Raw genomic sequence first — 22,838 nt, 5'->3', positions numbered from 1 at the left:
TAATGTGTTCAAAAGGGAACTGCATCCATCCAAGGTCCCAAGCAGTCGTTCCAGGTGCGACAAAGGTTCACCTGTATCTCCTCCAACCTCATCTACTGCATCCGCTGCTCTAGATGTCAGCTGATTTACATCGGTGAGACCAAGCGTAGGTTGGGCGATCGTTTCGCCGAACACCTCCGCTCAGTCCGCAATAACCTACCTGACCTCCCGGTGGCTCAGCACTTCAACTCCCCCTCCCATTCCCAATCCGACCTCTCTGTCCTGGGTCTCCTCCATTGCCAGAGTGAGCAACAGCGGAAATTGGAGGAACAGCACCTCATATTCCGTCTGGGGACCTTGCGTCCTTATGGCATTAACATAGAATTCTCCCAATTTGGCTAGCCCTTGCTGTCTCCTCCCCTTCCTTAACCCTCTAGCTGTCTCCTCCCACCCTCCCATCCGCCCGCCCTCGGGCTCCTCCTCCTCCTCCCCTTTTCCCTCTTTCTTTCCCCCACCCCCCATCAGTCTGAAGAAGGGTTTCGGCCCGAAACGTCGCCTATTTCCTTCGCTCCATAGATGCTGCTGCACCCGCTGAGTTTCCCCAGCAATTTTGTGTACCTTCTGATTATTAATAACCACTTTATGTTATTTGCACTTTATCAGTTTATTTATTCATGTGTGTATATATTTATATTATGGTATATGGACACATTTATCTGTTTTATAGTAAATGCCTACTATGTTCTGTGTCCTTAAGCAAAGCAAGAATTTAATTGTCCTATACAGGGACACATGACAATAAACTCACTTTAGATTAGATTCGTTTTATTGTCATTCAGACCTTTCGGTCTGAACGAAATTTTGTTTCCTTGAATCTAAGGGGAGTAGGAGGCCACTTGAATCTGACATTTCTGTCCTGAGCCTCCTCCATGGCCAGAGTGAGTCTCACCGCATATTGGAGGAGCAGCACCTCATATTTCACTTGGGCAGTTTACACCCCAGCGGTATGAACATTGACTTCTCTAATTTCCCCTTCTCAGCTCTCCCTCAGCCATCTGGCTCCACCACTTCCTTTCTTCTTCCCCCCGCCCCCACTTGTCTAGCTTTGAGGAAACTTCGCCCGGTTTCACTTTCTTCACCGCGCCCATTTCTGGCTTCCGTTAGATGAAAACTTGAGAGGATTTCAACCTCTCTCTGTCTCTGTCTCTGTCTCCCCCGGCGGCCGCTGTTCCCCTGCGGGAGTCCCGGACTCCAGGCTGAAGAAAGCGCTCTGTCTGACGCCGGTTACTTTACTCCGCGCTGTTGCTGGGCGCCGGTGACAGACTCGGCCCCCGGGGGTAAGGAGGGTCCCGGCCGGAGGGAGGGAGGGAGGGAGGGGAAGCGGCCGCGCCGGCCGGGGATTGATCAGGTGAGTGGGGTCTCCGGGACAACTCACGGCGCCGGAGCCGCTGGGACAAAGCGATCGATCACTCACCCGTTTGCCAGCGGCATTCGGTGAAAGGGAATCCCCGCTGTCCCGGCCCGGCCCGGCCCACTGCCCCCGGGGCACGGCTCGGTCCCAGGCCCCGGTAGGTTACCGGGCACGGCTCGGTCCCAGGCCCCGGTAGGTTTCCGGGCACGGCTCGGTCCCAGGCCCCGGTAGGTTTCCGGGCACGGCTCGGTCCCAGGCCCCGGTAGGTTTCCGAAGTCTGGTCGCTCGGGAGCCGGTGCGGGTCAGGGAGGGAGGGAGGGAGGGAGGGAGGGAGGCGGCTGTCGGTGACACATCGGGAGAGCTGGCCGGTCACCGGGATTTGTTTAATCCCAGTGGTCACATTCTGTATGTGACGGGCGGGCGGGCGGGATGTGGCCGCGATTGCAAGAAGGGAACTTGCTGCTCCACTGTGTGAAACTCTGGGCCGGCGGCGGCGACAAACTACGCTGAAACAGTCAATGTGTTACTGCTGAGAACATATTAATGTAACAACCAGAATTTCACAGCGACTGCCTCCTCTGTAACCCCCTTCCTCACTTCCTACTTACCGCACTCCCCCAAGCCCGGCGCGGTCTCCCTGAGGAACCCCGGTCTCAGAGCAGCTCCTCGGCTTTCTTATATAGGGGGGTTGCACGTAAGGTCACTGGGTCATAGGGCTTGACGCACGGAACCGCTCAATCCATCTGGAGGACATCCGGAACTTCCAGGATATGTTATTAATGCAAGAAACGCGTACTTTCCTACCTGTTAAAAACCGCCAAAATGTAGAATTTTTGCGCTGAAAAAAATTGTGGGAGTTGGGGTAAGTGTGAGAGACATCGTACCCAACTTTAGAATTCCAAACGTGAAGCGAAATGAAGGTAAATAGAAGCGAGAGCTGAAGGGACAACAACAGCTAAAGTGCTTGGTAAACATTGGCCATGCAGATATCCGAATTGAAAATATTGGGAATTATCGCGTTTGCTCACTGCATTTCATCAACAGTAAGGCATTATTTGTGTTTTTTCTTGATTCCTTTGGTATCTAAAAATTCTCAGAAGTGATAAATCTGGCTGTACATTTTTCTTCAGATGCGTTTTCATTTTGTATGTAAAAGCCCACTTGGGAACCATGGGCGATTAAAAAAAATTACAGCCAGATTTATCACTTCTGAAACGTTTTAGATGCCATGACCCGTCCTGTTGCTACGCTACACCAAGTGGATTACACGCGATGAACTGCAGGTAGGCACTTACCATTGTTTCCAACATAGCCGACCCGTTAAAACCCGCCGAAAATGTCAATGTTTGCGCTGTAAATAATTATGGAAATCGGGATAAGCGGGAGAGACATTTATACTACTTCAGAATTCCAAAAGTGAGGAGAAATGACGGTAGATAGAAGTGAGAGCTGAAGGGACAACAACAGCCAGAGTGCTTGGCGAACATTCGCCGTTTGCTCACTGCATTTCATCAACTAAGGCATTATTTGTGTTTTTTCTTGATTCCTTTGGCATCTAAAAAGTTTCAGAAGTGATAAATCTGGCTGTAATTTTTTTTAATCGCCCATGGTTCCCAAGTGGGTTTTTGCATACAAAATGAAAACGCCTCTGAAGAAAAATTTACAGCCAGATTTATCACTTCTGATAATTTTTAGATGCCAAAGGAATCAAGAAAAAACACAAATAATGCCTTACTGTTGATGAAATGCAGTGAGCAAACGCGATAATTCCCAATATTTTCAATTCTGATATCTGCACGGCCAATGTTTACCAAGCACTTTAGTTGTTGTTGTCCCTTCAGCTCTCGCTTCTCTTTACCTTCATTTCAAAGTCTCTCACACTTTCCCCAACATCCACAATTATTTTCAGCGCCAAAATTCAAAATTTTGGCGGTTTTTAACAGGTAGGAAAGTACACGTTTCTTGCAGTAATAACATATACCGGAAGGTACGGATGTCCTCCAGATGGATTGAGCGGCTCCGTGCGTCAAGCCCTATGGCCCAGTGACCTTACATGCAACCCCCCTTTTGTGTGTAGTTTTGGTCTCCAAACTTGAGGAAGGACATTCTTGCTATTGAGGCAGTGCGGAGTAGGTTCACAAGGTTAATTCCAGGGATGGCGGGACTGTCATATGTTGATAGAATGGACCGGCTGTGCTTGTATATTCTGGAATTTAAAAGGATGAGAGGGAATCTTATTGAAACATAAAAGACTACTAAGGGTTTGAACACGCTAGAGGCAGGAAACATATTCCCGATGTTGGGGGAGTCCAGAACCAGGGGCCACAGTTTAAGAATAAGGAGTAAGCCTTGAAAACGGAGATGAGGAAACATTTTTTCACCCAGAGAGTTGTGAGTCTGTGGAATTCTCTGCCCTCAGAGGGCGGTGGAGGCCGGTTCTCTGGATGCTTTCAAGAGAGAGCTAGATAGGGCTCTTAAAGATAGCGGAGTCAGGGGATATGGGGAGAAGGCAGGAACGGGGTACTGATTGGGGATGATCAGCCATGATCACATTGAATGGTGGTGCAGGCTCGAAGGGCCGAATGGCCTACTCCTGCACCTATTGTCTGTTCTATATTGTCTATTGACAGGTTTGATGGCGAAACTGAGACTGTAGAAATTCCCGGGAGAGGTTTGTCCCAGACCCGGCCCCCGTGACGGGAGACTCAAGGAGCAGATTGTAAAGGGAGCCGGGGTCCCGGTGCGGAGCCTGGAGTCCTTTGGCCACCGGTTGCCCTTGGCCACACCGCACAAGGTGTGACCTTTCACCCCGCACATGGTGTGACCTTTCACCCCCGCACAAGGTGTGACCTTTCACCCCGCACAAGGTGTGACCTTTCACCCTGCACAAGGTGTGACCTTTCACCCCCTGGTCAACAGTGAGTGGGGGTGGTGGACATCGGCAGCGGGGATGGAGGGGGAGAGGGGGGTGACAGCTTCGTGCCCATCACGGGTCTGTCTAACACTTCTCTCTCTCTCTCTCCCTCCCTCAGGCACTGACCCCTCCACTGGGATGGGAGTGGTTCACTGCGCTGTGTTGTTACTGAATGGGATCCTCAGCTCAGCCCACGGTAATGACCACAACACCTGGTCTGATTTCTATTTATTTATCTCATGGAGGGGGCTTCATGGAGTCAGAAGATTCATATTTTAAAATCATTCATTTTAATGCTGTTGTCCACATCACTTAATACGATCAGGTAGGAGGTTCTTCCTCCCTCTGTGAGCGATGATGGGAACTGCAGGAGTAGGAGGCAACTTCATTTTCGTGGATAATCAGGATAGCAGGAAGCAGAGAGTGGATGATGATCATTTTTCTCTCTGGGTGGCAAGATGGAAGGAGTGGTGTCCCACGGGGATTGGTGTTGAGGCCCCAATGTTATGTAAAAAAATAATCGTGGACAACCAGTGAAAATGTTCATATCCTGGCTTCATCCCTGGATTATAGAAATTAGGTGCAGGAGTAGGCCATTCGGCCCTTCGAGCCTGCGATTATAAGGTTATTAGTGATAGGAGCAGATTAAGGTCATTCCACCCATCAAGTCTACTCCGCCATTCAATCATGGCTGATCTATCTCTCCCTCCCTAACCCCATTAGAGACATAGTCATAGAGTGATACAGCATGGAAACAGGCCCTTCGGCCCTACTTGCCCACACCGGCCAACAATGTCCCATCTACACTAGTCATAGAGTGATACAGTGTGGAAACAGGCCCTTCGGCCCAATTCGCCCACACCGGCCAACAATGTCCCATCTAAGGCACACAAAATCGCTGGAGAAACTCAGCGGGTGCAGCAGCATCTATGGAGCAAAGGAAATAGGCGACGTTTCGGGCCGAAACCCTTCTTCAGACCTATGTCCTGTGGTCCTCGATTCCCCTACTCTGGGTAAAAGACTCTGTGCATCTACCCGATCTATTCCTCTCATGATTTTGTACACCTCTATAACATCTCCCCTCATCCTCCTGCGCTCCATGGAATAGAGACCCAGCCTACTCAACCTCTCCCTGTAGCTCACACCCTCTAGTCCTGGCAACATCCTCGTAAATCTTTTCTGAAGTTTCTCAAGCTTGACAATATATTTCCTATAACCTGGTGGCCAGAACTGAACACAATATTCTAAATGCGGTTTCACCAACTTCTTATACAAATGCAAGTTCTGTACTCAATACTCTGACTGATGAAGGCCAAAGAGCCAAAAGCCTTTTTGACCACCTTATGTACCATCTACACTAGTCATGGAGTGATACAGTGTGGAAACTGGCCCTTTGGCCCAACTTGCCCACACCGGCCAACAATGTCCCATCTACACTAGTCATAGAGTGATACAGTGTGGAAACAGGCCCTTTGGCCCAACTTGTCCACACCGGCCAACAATGTCCCATCTACACTAGTCCCACCTGCCTGCGCTTGGTCCATATCCCTCTAAACCTATCCTGTCCTATCCATGTACCTGTCGAACTGTTTCTTAAAAGATTGGATAGTCCCAGGCTCAACTACCTCCTCTAGCAGCTTGTTCCATACACCCACCACCCTCTGTGTGAAAATGTTACCCCTCGAATTCCCATTAAATCTTTTCCCCTTCACCTTGAACCTATGTCCTGTGGTCTGCGATTCCCCTACTCTGGGTAAAAGACTCTGTGCGTCTACCCGATCTATTCCTCTCATGATTTTGTACACCTCTATAAGATCTCCCCTCATCCTCCTGCGCTCCATGGAATAGAGACCTAGCTTACTCAACCTCTCCCTGTAGCTCACACCCTCTAGTCCTGGCAACATCCTCATAAATCTTTTCTGAAGATTCTCAAGCTTGACAATATATTTCCTATAACCTGGTGACAAGAACTGAACACAATATTCTAAATGCGGTTTCACCAACGTCTTATACAACTGCAAGTTCTGTACTCAATACTCTGACTGATCAAGGCCAAAGAGCCAAAAGCCTTTTTGACCACCTTATGTACCTGCGACTCGACCTTCAATAAGGGATTATCTTTATTGATTCCTTAAATAATTATATTTCCAATTATTTGAATTGACCCGCAGGTGAATTTCTCGTTATTGTACCGGGCGATGGTTTTGTAGCCACTGTAGGTGGAGATGTGGTGTTGGAATGTCAGCTTGTACCAGATATATTGACCAGCGACATGGTCGTGCAGTGGAGGAAGACAGGTCTCATCTCGCCAGTCCTTGTGTACAGACATGGACACAATGACGCCCTCGCTCAACACCAGGATTACAGAGCAAGGGCCGAACTGTTTAAAGATGAAGTGACCAAAGGGAACATTTCCCTCAGAATAAAGAACGTAAGAAGGTTTGATGAAGGGGAATATACATGTTCAGTTACAGAGGGAACCGAGTATGAAGGTTCTCCAGCTCATCTACAAGTTCGAGGTGAGTAAGTAAAACACCGATGATTGACGATAAATGTAAAACGAACAGATTGTAAAGAGCGTTCACTCAACAATGTTGATTTATAATTACATAATTAAGAACTTGCTGCTGTTGTAATGTTTATATTGAGAAGTAACTTGAGTAAATGGAGAAAGGGTTTCATCCCGAAACGTTGCCTGTTTCCTTCGCTCCATAGATGCTGCCTCACCCACTTTCTCCAGCATTTTTGTCTACCTTTGAGTAAATGAAGGGCAGCCATGGGAATGTATTTAACTGGAGTTCCATCACATCTGTCCCAGTGTTTTTCATTGAGGGGAATGGAGAATGGATGTAGGGAAGATGCATCACAGTTGTACAGGATGTTGTTGAGATCTCACCTGGGGCACAGTGTACAGTCTTTGTCTCCTTACTGAAGGAAAAATGTACTTGCCATATGCAGCATATATGTACACATATATATATACATATACATATATATACTCTCCCTTTGAAACTCCACCTCGTTGCGCTCATTTCCCAAATCAAGGTCAAGTATAATCCCACCGAGCGATGTATTAACTGCCTAGTGTGTCAGGAAACCCTTCTAGATGTATCAAACAAATGCTGCCACATCTAAGTCCTTGCCCCAGAGGCATTCAAGGTGAATATTGGTTGGTTGTGGAGGTTGACTTCAAATTTCCCAATATTGACCATGAGTGCTACTTCCAGGTGGCCAGATACTTGGACCCCCAGATACCTCCGTTCCACCTCACTATCCAGGTTCCAGCCATTTACCCTGTCACTTCAGCCTGGATTTAATTCACCGCGATGCTGAAAACATTCTGCAGGTCAGGCAGCATCTGGGGAGAGAGAAGCAGAGTTGACATTTCTGCTCAATGACTTTCCATTGGAACTAGAAATAATTAGAAATTGTATAAGTATTGTTGCAAGAGGTTTGAGTACTTGAACAAAATGCTGTATGGTCCAAGTTGCTATTCTTCCTGACTATTGTTATTTCTACACCTGTCACTGATGCAGCTTTGGGGAGTTTGATCCGGATTCGGTTGACGGGGTACCAGGGAGATGGAATCCAGCTCGTGTGTAAGTCCAGTGGATGGTATCCTGGACCAGAGATGCTGTGGATCGGTGAGGATGGACAGGTTTTACCACAAGCTGAAACAATGTACCATGAAGATACGGAAGGTCTTGTAAATGTGGAGCGCAACGTGACAGTAATGAGGCAATCAACAAACAAGTTCAAGTGTGTTGTTCAGTACAGATGGTTAAACATACAACGTGAGGCAATTGTTAAAATATCAGGTTTGTAAATGTTGCTGTTTGATCATTGAAGTATAAAGGTGATTTACATTCCATTGAAACCCCGACTGTCCAGAATGCTCACTGAGGTGCTCACATGTTTCCCAGTGATGATTTATCCACATCTCACTTCTGTGGGGAAATGATCACTGATTTTTAAAGACAGTTTACTATATGCGCCGTTCACTGTCTTCACTCTGCAGATGATATCTTTCCTGCTGGAGTTCCTGACTGGGTCCTGCCGCTGGTCCTCACCATTTGTCTTCTCATTGCCGCCCACGGTGCTGTGTTTTATTGGAACGTGAAACAAAACAGACGCATTAAAGGTACGTTAAACAACAGCGTAAGATGCAGGTGAGGAAATCCGGGTGGGATTCTCCCAGATTCCCACTGTAACTTCAGTGGAAAACCAGAGCACTCTCCGCGGGGCTTCCACCTTCCAGCGGTAACTGTCGCCCCTGGAGAGAATATCAGTGTCCCGGGAGGTGGGGATAATGGGGTAAAGGGGCAGATGTGACGTGTGTGTGTGTGTGTGTGTGTGTGTGTGTGTGAGAGACGTGTGTGTGTGTGCCCGAGACGTGTGTGTGTGTGTGTGAGACGTGTGTGTGTGTGACGTGTGTGTGTATGTGATGTGTGTGTGTGTGACGTGTGTGTGTGACATGTGTGTGTGTGTGTGTGTGTGACATGTGTGTGTGTGTGTGTGACGTGTGTGTGTGTGACGTGTGTGTGTGTGACGTGTGTGTGTGTGACGTGTGTGTGCGTGTGTGTGTGTGTGTGTCACGTGTGTGTGTGTGTGACGTGTGTGTGTGTGACGTGTGTGTGTGTGTCTGTGACTGTGTGTGTGTGTGTCTGTGACGTGTGTGTGTGTGTGTGACGTGTGTGTGTGTGTGTGGGACGTGTGTGTGTGAGTGTGACGTGTGTGTGTGACGTGTGTGTGTGTGTGTGGCGTGTGTGTGTGTGACGTGTGTGTGACGTGTGTGTGTGTGACATGTGTGTGTGTGTGACGTGTGTGTGTGTGTGTGTGACGTGTGTGTGTGTGTGACGTGTGCGTGTGTGTGTGTGTGTGACGTGTGTGTGTGACGTGTGTGTGTGTATGTGACGTGTGTGTGTGTGTGACGTGTGTGTGTGTGTGTGTGACGTGTGTGTGTGACATGTGTGTGTGTGACGTGTGTGAGTGTGTGACGTGTGTGTGACGTGTGTGTGACGTGTGTGTGTGACGTGTGTGTGTGTGTGTGACGTGTGTGTGTGTGTGTGTTACCGTCCGTCCCGCGACATGGACCTCTCTCTGTTTCCTGTATTTGATCTCCACTGTGGAGAGACCGATCACAGATGGGGTCATCATTTCGATTAAGTTCAAAGTTCAAATTTTATTTTGGTCACATACACCTTTCGGTGTAGTGAAATTATTTTGCCATGCAGCACATAAAAAAGTATACAACATAACAATAAAAGATAGTTTCAACATCAAAAGTCACAAAGTCCAGTTCCATCCCCATGTCCACCCATAGTCGGGCCTCCTTACTCGAGACCGTGGCTTCCGGACCCGACAGGGCCGCGCCGAATGGAAAGTTCAGTGCCGCCGCCCGCAGCCGCTCCACAGACCCGCAGCTCCGCAACGGACCCAGCTCCAGTTCAGCGAAGTCACCGCCAGCCCCGTAATGGCGCTCCAGCACTGCACCGCCGTCCTCCGACCCGCAGCTCCGCCGCCGCTGCTGAGCCGGTGCCGCCGCCGCCGCCGCTGCTGAGCCGGTGCCGCCGATGCTGAAGCTCCAGGCGGTCCCCTCAGGAGACGCCGCTCCAGGCCCGCTGTTAGGCCGCGGGGACAGGTCGAAGCTGCCGGCCGGAGAAAAGCTGCATCTCCGACCAGGTAGGGACCCTGAAAATTAGTTTCCCCCTCCCCTCGCCCCTCCCCCACACATAAAAAGCTAGAACTACTCAAACCAAATCACTAAACTAACTAAAAATAAGAAAAAGAAACGAAAAAAAACAGACAGCTGCAGGCTAGGCAGCCATAGGACGGCGCCCCTCCCCTTGCAATGCTTAACATCTCTGTTCACTTCCCCGTTGTCAACCTGAGCTTTTGCTCACTTGTCACTTTCATTGTGTGTCCCGTCCCAGTGTGAGCCCTCCCTCGCTCTCCTACACTGATCTAATGAGGCTGAGCAGAGGCTGGGGGACCGCCTGCCTTTGAACCCGGCATCTCGCAGCTTCCCGATTCAACATTGTCCACAACCGTTACACACAATAATCACCGTCTTCACAATTGTGAGGTGAGGTTATCCATTTGTGAGGTGAGGTTATCCATTTTGGTGGCAAAAACAGGAAAGCAGACTATTATCTAAATGGTGGCCGATTAGGAAAAGGGGAGATGCAGCGAGACCTGGGTGTCATGGTACACCAGTCATTGAAAGTAGGCATGCAGGTGCAGCAGGCAGTGAAGAAAGCGAATGGTATGTTAGCTTTCATAGCAAAAGGATTTGAGTATAGGAGCAGGGAGGTTCTACTGCAGTTGTAAAGGGTCTTGGTGAGACCACACCTGGAGTATTGCATACAGTTTTGGTCTCGAAATCTGAGGAAGGACATTCTTGCCATAGAGGGAGTACAGAGAAGGTTCACCAGACTGATTCCTGGGATGTCAGGACTGTCTTATGAAGAAAGACTGGATAGACTTGGTTTATACTCTCTAGAATTTAGGAGAATGAGAGGGTATCTTATAGAAACTTACAAAATTCTTAAGGGGTTGGACAGGATAGATGCAGGAAGATTGTTCCCGATGTTGGGGAAGTCCAGGACAAGGGGTCACAGCTTAAGGATCAGGGGGAAAACCTTTAAAACCGAGATGAGAAGAACTTTTTTCACACAGAGAGTGGTGAATCTGTGGAACTCTCTGCCACAGAGGGTAGTCGAGGCCAGTTCATTGGCTATATTTAAGAGGGAGTTAGATGTGGCCCTTGTGGCTAAAGGGATCAGAGGGTATGGAGAGAAGGCAGGTACAGGATACTGAGTTGGATGATCAGCCATGATCATATTGAATGGCGGTGCAGGCTCGAAGGGCCGAATGGCCTACTCCTGCACCTAATTTCTATGTTTCTTACAACAACTGTTGGTCGTGGGTGAATGATTGAAACGTCCCCGGATCCACAGTGTATTTATTCACCTGATCCGTTCCTCGTCATTCCCCTCTCCTGCCCTTCACATCTTACACAACATTTGTTTTCCCGCTACACTTGTGTCACACCTGTCACCATCTGACATTGTTCAGGCCTGATGAGACCCTGTCAATGTGAACCAGGAATTCTGTTCCTCACTGTAGCTGCCTGACCCGCGCGGAACTTCCCTCATTGTTCTGCACTTATTTCCAGCCTTGTTTGGATTGACCTGTGACTCTGATAGTCATTGTCTCTGATGCTCATTGTTCAAATGTAACACTGGTTTCTCCTTCCAGAGCTGGAACGGCGCAAATCCATCGTAGAAAATGGTAAGAATTTAGTATAGAAATATTCACAAATGAGAATCAATGGCCACACAGTGGTGCTGCTGGGAGAATTGATATCTCACAGTGCCAGAGACGAGGGTTCGATCCTGACCTCGGGTGCTGTCTGTGTGGAGTTTGCATGTTTTCCCTGTGACGGGTTTCCTCCGGGTGCTCCGGTTTCCTCCCACATCCTGAAGGCGTGCGTGTCTGTGCGTTAATTTCAGGAATGCCGCTGATGTACAAGCCCCAATCAGCATCAATGTTGCCGAAGTACAAGTGGGTGAGAGCCTCATGTATCTCGGTGTTAATATTCACAGTGATCTGTTGTGGACCAAGATCAGAGAATCAACAGCCAATATGTCACCCAATGTCTCCACTTGCTTAGGAGACTGAGGAGATTCAGCCTGTCTAGCCGAGATCGTAATTACTGAAAGATATAGATGTAGCCCAGTCCCACACACACCACACTCCCCACCATTGTAGATGTAGCCCAGTCCCACACACACCACACTCCCCACCATTGTAGATGTAGCCCAGTCCCACACACACCACACTCCCCACCATTGTAGATGTAGCCCAGTCCCACACATACCACACTCCCCACCATTGTAGATGTAGCCCAGTCCCACAAATACCACACTCCCCACCATTGTAGATGTAGCCCAGTCCCACACAGACCACACTCCCCACCATTGTAGATGTAGCCCAGTCCCACACACACCACACTCCCCACCATTGTAGATGTAGCCCAGTCCCACACACACCACACCCCCCCCCCACCATTGTAGATGTAGCCCAGTCCCACACACACCACACTCCCCACCCATTGTAGATGTAGCCCAGTCCCACACACACACCACACTCCCCACCATTGTAGATGTAGCCCAGTCCCACACACACCACACTCCCCACCATTGTAGATGTAGCCCAGTCCCACACACCACACTCCCACCATTGTAGATGTAGCCCAGTCCATCACACACACACCACACTCCCCACTATTGTAGATGTAGCCCAGTCCATCACACAGACAACACTCCCCACCATTGTAGATGTAGCCCAGTCCCACACACACCACACTTACCACCATTGAAGATGTAGCCCAGTCCATCACACAGACCACACTCCCCACCATTGTAGATGTAGCCCAGTCCCACACACACTACACTCCCCACTTCTTCATGGCGGCCCAGTGATGTCTCGGCTCTGACAATTCGAGGGATCTAATCGGTAACAACACCAAGAGCAGCCCCGGGCCGCCACGTTCCCCGACTGCTGAAGCTCGCTAACGTGGAGGGAGACACGCCCCCTTGTGAGGCAGACGTGATCCCTGCCTCCCCTGGTGCTTTTTATTACAGTTTTATGTGAGAGCAGTGAGCACAAGTGTAATATATTTATACGTGAAATAAGTTAACTGGACTATGGAAGGTGAGGACATGTAATGAAGGGGTTTTACACACATTACATTGGTGACAGACATAGAGACAGTAACAGGCACACGCTTATTGCCCGCGCTCCATACAGTTTCTAAGTGGTGGCGCAATCAGAGCGGAGGCTCAGCTCGTCATGATGTTGACTATAAAAAATGATTCGCTTCATATAGAAATGACATTATTAACACAGATCAGTGGAAAAATATTTATATTATTTTGTTATTATTTTCTTTACTTTTCTTAACAGCTATTTTCATTGGGAGTGTGACAGGTACGGGTCTGCCTCCCTTGACCACATGTCCCTGCTATGGACTGTATGTAGTGATACTGCACGGGGTCTATCAGGAGCTTCTTGCTATAAAATTAATTGGAGATTAGATTTCAGACAGTTCTCTTCATATCAGTCTTGTTTGTTGTTTCTGTTTTCAGAGTGGAAAAGGATACGAGGCCACCAAGGTAAGATCTTGGTTTGTGTGTGTGCGTATATAGATACATAGATACATAGAAAATAGGTGCAGGAGTAGGCCATTCGGCCCTTCGAGCCTGCACCACCATTCAATATGATCATGGCTGATCACATCCAACTCAGTATCCTGTTCCTGCCTTCTCGCTATACCCCCTGATCCCTTTAACCACAAGGGCCACATCTAACTCCCTCTTAAATATAGCCAATGAACTGGCCTCAACTACCCTCTGTGGCAGAGAGTTCCAGAGATTCACCACTCTCTGTGTGAAAAATGTTTTTCTCATCTCGGTCTTAAAGGATTTCCCCCTTATCCTTAAGCTGTGACCCCTTGTCCTGGACTTCCCCAACATCGGAAACAATCTTCCTGCATCAAGCCTGTCCAACCCCATAAGAATTGTGTAAGTTTCTATAAGATCCACACAGCTACCACTCTCTGAGTAAAGAAGTTCCCCCTCATGTTACCCCTAAACTTCAGTCCCTTAATTCTCAAGTCATGTCCCCTTGTTTGAATCTTCCCTACTCTCAGTGGGAAAAGCTTTTCCACGTCAACTCTGTCTATCCCTCTCATCATTTTAAAAACCTCTATCAAGTCCCCCCTTAACCTTCTGCGCTCCAAAGAATAAAGCCCTAACTTGTTCAACCTTTCTCTGTAACTTAGCTGCTGAAACCCAGGCAACATTCTAGTAAATCTCCTCTGTACTCTCTCTATTTTGTTGACATCCTTCCTATAATTAGGCGACCAAAATTGTACACCATACTCCAGAATTGGCCTCACCAATGCCTTGTACAATTTTAACATTACATCCCAACTTCTATACTCAATGCTCTGATTTATAAAGGCCAGCACACCAAAAGCTTTCTTTACCACCCTATCTACATGAGATTCCACTTTCAGGGAACTGTGCACAGTTATTCCCAGATCCCTCTGTTCACCTACATTCTTCAATTCCCTACCATTTACCATGTACGTCCTATTTTGATTTGTCCTGCCAAGATGTAGCACCTCACACTTATCAGCATTAAACTCCATCTGCCATCTTTCAGCCCACTCTTCCAACTGGCATAAATCTCTCTGTAGACTTTGAAACTCTACTTCATTACCCGCAACCCCACCTATCTTAGTATCATCTGCATACTTACTAATCCAATTTACCACACCATCGTCCAGATCATTGATGTACATGACAAACAACAGTGGACCCAACACAGATCCCTGTGGCACCCCACTCGTCACTGGCCTCCAACCTGACAAACAACCATCCACCATTACTCACTGGCATCTCCCATTCAGGCACTGTTGAATCCATCTTGCTACTCCACCATTAATACCCAACCATTGAACCTTCTTAACCAACCTTCCATGAGGAACCTTGTCAAAGGCCTTACTGAAGTCCATATACACAACATCCACTGCTTTACCCTCATCAATTTCCCGAGTAACATCTTCAAAATATAAATTGTAAATAGCTGGGGTCCCAGCACTGAGCCTTGCGGTACCCCACTAGTCACTGCCTGCCATTGTGAAAAGGACCCGTTTACTCCTACTCTTTGCTTCCTGTTTGCCAGCCAGTTCTCTATCCACATCAATACTGAACCCCCAATACCACGTGCTTTAAGTTTGTATACTAATCTCTTATGTGGGACCTTGTCGAAAGCCTTCTGAATGTCCAGATATAACACATCCACTGGTTCTCCCCTGTCCACTCTACTAGTTACATCCTCGAAAAATTCTATAAGATTCGTCAGACATGATTTACCTTTCGTAAATCCATGCTGACTTTGTCCAATGATTTCACCACTTTCCAAATGTGCTGCTATCCCATCTTTAATAACTGACTCCAGCAGTTTCCCCACTACCGATGTTAGACTAACTGGTCTGTAATTCCCCGTTTTCTCTCTCCCTTCCTTTTTAAAAAGAGGGGTTACATTAGCTACTCTCCAATCCTCAGGAACTACTCCAGAATCTAAAGAGTTTTGAAAAATTATCACTAATGCATCCACTATTTCTGGAGCTATTCCTTAAGTTCTCTGGGATGTGTGTGTATGTGTGTGTATGTGAGAGCGCTTGTGTTGTGTATATATGTGTTTGTGAGAGAGCTTGTGTTGTGTATATATGTGTGTGTGGGTGTGTTGTGTATATATGTGGGTGTGTGAATGTGTGTGGTGTGTATATGTGTAATGCATGTGTGTGTGTGTGAGTGTGTGAATGGGTGTGCGTGAGCTTGTGTTGTGTATATATGTAGGTGTGTGTGTATGGTGTGTATGTGTGCATGTGTGTGCTTGAGTGTGTGTTTTTATGTGGGTGTGCGTGAGTGAGTGAGTGAGTGTGTGTGTGTGAGTGTGTATGTGTGGGTGTACGTGAGTGTGTGTGTGTGTGGTGTGCGCGAGCGTGTTTGAGCGAGTCTGTGTGAATGTGTGTGCGTGAGTGTGTGTGTTATGTATATACAGTGGCTTGCAAAAGTATTCATACCCCTTGAACTTTTCCACATTTTGTCACGTTACAACCACAAACGTAAATGTATTTTATTGGGATTTTATGTGATAGACCAACACAAAGTGGTGCATAATTGTGAAGTGGAAGGAAATTGATACATGGTTTTCAAATTTTTTTACAAATAAAAAACTGAAAAGTGTGGAGTGCAAATGTATTCAGCCCCCTTTACTCTGATACCCCTAAATAAAATCCAGTGCAACCAATTGCCTTCAGAAGTCACCTAATTAGTAAATAGAGTCCACTTGTGTGTAATCTAATCTCAGTATAAATACAGCTGTTCTGTGAAGGCCTCAGATGTTTGGTAGAGAACATTAGTGAACAAACAGCACCATGAAGCCCAAGGAACACACCAGAGAGGTCAGGGATAAAGTTGTGGAGAAGTTTAAAGCAGGGTTAGGTTATAAAGAAATATCCCAAGCTTTGAACATCTCACGGAGCACTGTTCAATCCATCGTCCGAAAATGGAAAGAGTATGGCACAACTGCAAACCTACCAAGACATGGCCGTCCACCTAAACTGACAGGCCGGCAGGGCTGCCAACTCTCACGCTTTCAGCGTGAGAATCACGCCCTGGAGCAATTTCTCACGCCCTCACGCTCACGACCGAGTTCTCACGCTGAGTTCAGTCCCTGCGCAATTTGTCCTTTAGCGCCACGTGCCAGGGATCTGTGCGGTCCGGGGAAGCTCGTCAGTTGGCGGCTGTAAGTAACGTTGCGCCTCTTCTCTTGGTTGGATGTGCAGCCGCCGACTGTAGATCCAACCAAGCAGCCGGAGATGGAACTAACCAGGTGAATCAGTTGTCAAATCTGGGGGGGGGGGGACGGGTGTTTCGGAATGGCCATAAGTTAAGTATAAATATGAGGAGTCCTCAGTAGTGTGTTTAGATCTTTTGCAAACTGTTCCCAATATGCAATATACGGGTTTTCGGCCCGTAACCCGAAAAACCGCATTTTTCTTTTTCAATTCGTTTTTGCGGGGTCGGGGCAGGCGAGCCGACCTGAGAACTGCGGACAGTGCGAGTGTCCCGGGCCGTCGGGGGCGTCTGAAACGCCGCTGCCGCGAGAGTCTCTGTGCCGAAGGGACAGACTCTTAAAGGGAGGTGGAGAGAGAGAGAGATAGAGGGCAGAAGGAGACAGGGAGACAGGGGGGAGAGAGAGGGGGGGGGGAGGAGAGAGACAGGGGGGTGAGTGAATGGAGAGAGAGAAGAGGGAGATGGGAAAGAGGTAGGGGAGAAAGGGGGGAGAGTGAGGTGGGAGGGGAGAGAGGGAGGGGTGAAAGGGAAGAGAGAGAGGGGGTGGAGAGGGTTGGAGAGAATGGGAGAGAGAGGGGTGGTAAAAGAGAGAGGGGGAAGAGGGAGAGAGGGGGAAGGAGAGAAACAGGGGAAAGAGAGAGAGATGGGGGGAGCAAAGAGAAAGAGGAGATAGAGAGAGAGGGAAGAGAGAGCCAGGGGAAGAGTGAGGTGGGGGGGAGATATGGGGGAGAGAGAGGGAGAGAGAGGAGGAGAGAGGAGGAAAGAGAGATGAGAGAGAGAGAGGGGAGAGTGTGTGGAGAGGGAGAGAGGAGAGAGAGAGAGAGAGGGGAGACAGAGAGGGGAGAGTGTGTGGAGAGGGAGAGGGGGGGATAGGGAGGGAGAGAGAGAGAGAGAGAGGGGGACGTGAGGGAGAGAGAGAGAGGGGGGGAGAGAAGGGGAGAGAGAGTTAGGGGAAAGGGGGGAGAGGAGAGAGGGGGAGAGAGAGGGGGAGAGGGAGGGGGAGAGAGAGAGGGGGAGAGAGAAAGGGGCGGAGAGAGGGGGGGGGGAGAGAGGGGTGAGAGGAGAAACAGAGAGGGAGAGAGGAGAGAGAGAGAGAGAGGGGAAAGAAAGATGGAGGGGAGAGAGGGGGGTTGAGAGGAGAGAGAGTGCATCCTGGAGGACAACCAGTGGCTGCTGGAAGTAAGTACCAAGCACTGGGTAGAAACGGTGGAAGATAGTTGACTTCAAATGGGGGTGGTTGGTGAAAGCATCCTGCTTGCCTGCTAGATTTTCACTTACTGTAACTGCAGGAAAAATGTTTCCGATGTTGGGGGCGTTCAGAACCATGGGTCACAGTTTAAGAATAAAGGGGGGGGCCAGTTAGGACTGAGATGAGAACAAACTTTCTTCACGCAGAGACGTGAATCTGTGGAATTCTCTGCCACAGAAGGCAGTGCAGGCCAATTCACTGGATGTTTTCAAGAGAGAGTTACATTTAATTCTTGGGGCTAACAACATCAAGGGATATGGGGAAAAAACAGGAAAGGGGTACTGATTTTAGATGAATAGCCATGATCATATTGAATGGCAGTGCTGGCTCGAAGGGCCGATGGCCTATTCCTGCAACTATTTTCTATGTTTCTATGCTAGAGTATATGGCAATAAAACTCGATCACTTGATTTTGAATCATTCATGCATGGTGGAGGTATAATGTAGTCATAGAGTGATACAGTGTGATAACAGGCCCTTCGGCCCAACATGCCCACACCCGCAAACATGTCCCAGCTACGCTACCTGCTTTTGGTCCATACCTCCAAACCTGTCCTATCCATGGATTAGTCTAACTTTTTCTTAAATGTTGGGATGGTCCCTGCCTCAACTACCTCCTCTGGCAGCTTGTTCCATACACCCATCACCCTTTGTGTGGATAAAGTTACCCCTTAAAAAGTTACCTCTTAAAAATACTTCATACAAAAAACATTGAAATCATACTTCTACAGTGCACTAAAACATGATTTTAATACATCAAATTTCAAAAAGTTCCTACCCTTGGAGGGGGGACATCTTTCTTCCACACCCTTTCCCCACTCGGTTGGTCCACTCCCTCACCGGGTACCCCCAAGACCAGTGGTCAGTGATCGCACAGCTTCCCCCCTTTCAAAAACGTTCCTATCCAATTTAAAGCATATATATTGTATTCAAGTGTAAGTTAAAAGACTGGCTGCAGTATGCACCATATTACACAATTCCAATGGGAGGGGGAAGAAGAAAGCCATTGTTGAAAAAAACCATAAGAAGTTCCGTTTGCAGTTTGCCACAAGCCATGTAGGGGACACAGCAAACATGTGGAGGAAGGTGCTCTGGTCAGATGAGACCAAAATTGAAGTTTTTGGCCTAAATGCAAAACGCTATGTGTGGCGGAAAACTAACACTGCACATCACCCTGAACACACCATCCCCACTGTGAAACATGGTGGTGGCAGCATCATGCTGTGGGGATGCTTTTCTTCAGCAGGGACAGGGAAGCTGGTCAGGGTTGATGGGAAGATGGATGGAGTCAAATACAGGGCAATCTTGGAAGAAAACCTGTTAGAGTCTGCAAAAGACTTGAGACTGGGGCGGAGGTTCACCTTCCAGCAGGACAACGACCCTAAACATACAGCCAGAGCTACAATGGAATGGTTTAGATCAAAGCATATTCATGTGTTAGAATGGCCCAGTCAAATTCCAGACCTAAATCCAATTGAGAATCTCTGGCAAGACTCGAGAATTGCTGTTCACAGACGCTCTCCATCCAATTTGACTGAGCTTGAGCTATTTTGCAAAGAGGAATGGGCAAAAATTTCAGTCTCTAGATGTGCAAAGCTGGTAGAGACATACCCCAAAAGACTTGCAGCTGTAATTGCAGCGAAAAGGTGGTTATACAAAGTATTGACTCAGGGGGGCTGAATACTTTTGCACGCCACACTTGTCAGTTTTTTATTTGTAAAAAATTGTGAAAACCATGTATCCTTATCCTTCCACTTCACAATTATGCACCACTTTGTGTTGGTCTATCACATAAAATCCCAATAAAATACATTTACGTTTGTGGTTGTAACGTGACAAAATGTGGAAAAGTTCAAGGGGTATGAAAACTTTTGCAAGCCACTGTATGTGGGTGTGCGTGAGTGTGTGAATGTGTGAGCGTGTGTGGGTGCGTGTGTGTGTGGGGTGATGATATTGAGATTTCCCGTCCGAGAGCCGAAATTTAAGTCAAGACTTTGTCTTATAAGTATCTACAAGTACTCTCCTGATAAGAGGATTATACTGTACCAACCTATTTCTCAAAGATTACTTCACTAATCTAGTCACAGCTGAAGGGGGGTCAAATGATACTTGATAGACAGGCAAATGATACTTAAAGGGTTGACTGTGGAGATGGAATGGCAAAGATTTAAGGATCGCATGGATGAACTACAAAAATTGTTCATCCCTGTCTGGCGAAAAAATAAAATGGCGCAGGTGACTCTTCCGTAGCTAACGAGGGAAATTAAGGATAGTGTTAAATCCAAGGAAGAGGCATATAAATTGGCCAGAGGAAGCAGCAAACCAGAGGACTGGGGGACATTTAGAATTCTACAGAGGACAAAGGGGTTAATTAAGATGGGGAAATAGAACATGAAAGAAAGCTTGCGGGAAATATAAAAACTGTCTGTAAAAGCTTCTTCAGGTACGTGAAGAGGAAAAGATTAGTGAACACAAATGTAGGTCCCTTACAGTCAGAAACTGGTGAATTTATAATGGGAAACAAGGAAATGGCAGAACAGTTAAACAAGTACTTTGGTTTGTCGTCACTAAGGAAGACACAAACAATCTCCCAGAAATACATGCGGACCAAGGATCTAATGGGAGGGAGGAACTGAAGGGAATCCACTTTATTCAGGAAATGGTGTTAGGTAAACTGTTGGGACTGAAGATAGATAAATCCCCAGGACCTGATGGTCTGCATCCCAGAGTACTCAAGGAGGTGGCCTTAGAAATCGTGGATGCATTGGTGATCATTTTCCACACCAACCAGCGATCCCCACATACTAACACTATCCTACACCCACTAGGGACAATTTACACATACGCCAATTCAATTAAACTACATTCCTGCACGTATTTGAAGTGTGGAAGGAAGGAGAAACCCCACGCGGTCACGGGGAGAACGTATAAACTCCACACAGACAGCACCCGTAGTCGGGATTGAACCAGGGTCTCCGGCGGCTCAAGCGATGTAAGGCAGCACCACCGTGGCCGCCCTGGCGTTTAGGGGGTCCTACTGCAGTTGTCCTGGTGGGACCACATCTGGAGTATTGTGTGCAGTTTTGGTCTCCTAATTTGAGGAACGACATCCTTGCTATTGAGGGAGTGCAGCGTAGGTTCACCAGGTTAATTCCCGGGATGGTGGGACTGTCATATAGAAACATAGAAATTAGGTGCAGGAGTAGGCCATTCGGCCCTTCGAGCCTGCACCGCCATTCAATATGATCATGGCTGATCATCCAACTCAGTATCCCGTACCTGCCTTGTCTCCATACCCTCTGATCCCCTTAGCCACAAGGGCCACATCTAACTCCCTCTTAAATATAGCCAATGAACTGGCCTCGACTACCCTCTGTGGCAGGGAGTTCCAGAGATTCACCACTCTCTGTGTGAAAAAAGTTATTCTCATCTCGGTTTTAACGGATTACCCCCTTATCCTTAAGCTGTGACCCCTTGTCCTGGACTTCCCCAACATCGGGAGCAATCTTCCTGCATCTAGCCTGTCCAACCCCTTAAGAATTTTGTAAGTTTCTATAAGATCCCCTCTCAATCTCCTAAATTCTAGAGAGTATAAACCAAGTCTATCCAGTCTTTCTTCATAAGACAGTCCTGACATCCCAGGAATCAGTCTGGTGAACCTTCTCTGCACTCCCTCTATGGCAATAATGTCCTTCCTCAGATTTGGAGACCAAAACTGTACGCAATACTCCAGGTGTGGTCTCACCAAGACCCTGTACAACTGCAGTAGAACCTCCCTGCTCCTATACTCAAATCCTTTTGCTATGAAAGCTAACATACCATTCGCTTTCTTCACTGCCTGCTGCACCTGCATGCCCACTTTCAATGACTGATGTACCATGACACCCAGGTCTCGCTGCATCTCCCCTTTTCCTAGTCGGCCACCATTTAGATAATAGTCTGCTTTCCTGTTTTTGCCACCAAAATGGATAACCTCACATTTATCCACATTATACTGCATCTGCCAAACATTTGCCCACTCACCCAGCCTATCCAAGTCACCTTGCAGTCTCCTAGCATCCTCCTCACAGCTAACACTGCCCCCCAGCTTAGTGTCATCCGCAAACTTGGAGATGTTGCCTTCAATTCCCTCATCCAGATCATTAATATATATTGTAAATAGCTGGGGTCCCAGCACTGAGCCTTGCGGTACCCCACTAGTCACTGCCTGCCATTGTGAAAAGGACCCGTTTACTCCTACTCTTTGCTTCCTGTTTGCCAGCCAGTTCTCTATCCACATCAATACTGAACCCCCAATGCCGTGTGCTTTAAGTTTGTAAACTAATCTCTTATGTGGGACCTTGTCGAAAGCCTTCTGGAAGTCCAGATACACCACATCCACTGGTTCTCCCCTATCCACGCTACTAGTTACATCCTCGAAAAATTCTATAAGATTCGTCAGACATGATTTACCTTTTGTAAATCCATGCTGACTTTGTCCAATGATTTCACCACTTTCCAAATGTACTGCTATCCCATCTTTAATAACTGACTCTAGCAGTTTCCCCACTACCGATGTTAGACTAACTGGTCTGTAATTCCCCGTTTTGTCTCTCCCTCCCTTCTTAAAAAGTGGGGTTACGTTTGCTACCCGCCAATCCTCAGGAACTACTCCAGAATCTAAAGAGTTTTGAAAGATTATTACTAATGCATCCACTATTTCTGGAGCTACTTCCTTAAGTACTCTGGGATGCAGCCTATCTGGCCCTGGGGATTTATCGGCCTTTAATCCATTTAATTTACCCAACACCACTTCCCGGCTAACCTGGATTTCACTCAATTCCTCCAACTCCTTTGACCCCTGCTATTTCC

At 47.7% G+C, this 22,838-nt stretch overlaps 1 protein-coding gene and 1 long non-coding RNA gene across 2 annotated transcripts in view; one reads left to right on the top strand and one right to left on the bottom strand.

Annotated features, from left to right (window-relative positions):
• Positions 1 to 22,838, bottom strand: part of LOC116990070 (butyrophilin subfamily 1 member A1-like) — a gene marked incomplete at its 3' end in the record, with an annotated part of 338,852 nt that overhangs the window by 209,216 nt on the left and 106,798 nt on the right. The gene's annotated exons all lie outside the window — the stretch shown is intronic.
• Positions 1,080 to 19,286, top strand: LOC116990081. Its single transcript, XR_004416402.1, has 5 exons — positions 1,080 to 1,387; positions 4,021 to 4,184; positions 4,423 to 4,500; positions 6,476 to 6,827; positions 19,276 to 19,286. It is a non-coding gene; the product is annotated as an uncharacterized LOC116990081 (long non-coding RNA).

The sequence above is a fragment of the Amblyraja radiata genome, chromosome 30 (assembly GCF_010909765.2).
Source record: "Amblyraja radiata isolate CabotCenter1 chromosome 30, sAmbRad1.1.pri, whole genome shotgun sequence".
NCBI lineage: Eukaryota > Metazoa > Chordata > Chondrichthyes > Rajiformes > Rajidae > Amblyraja > Amblyraja radiata.
This window is presented reverse-complemented; position numbering and strand designations above follow the sequence as displayed.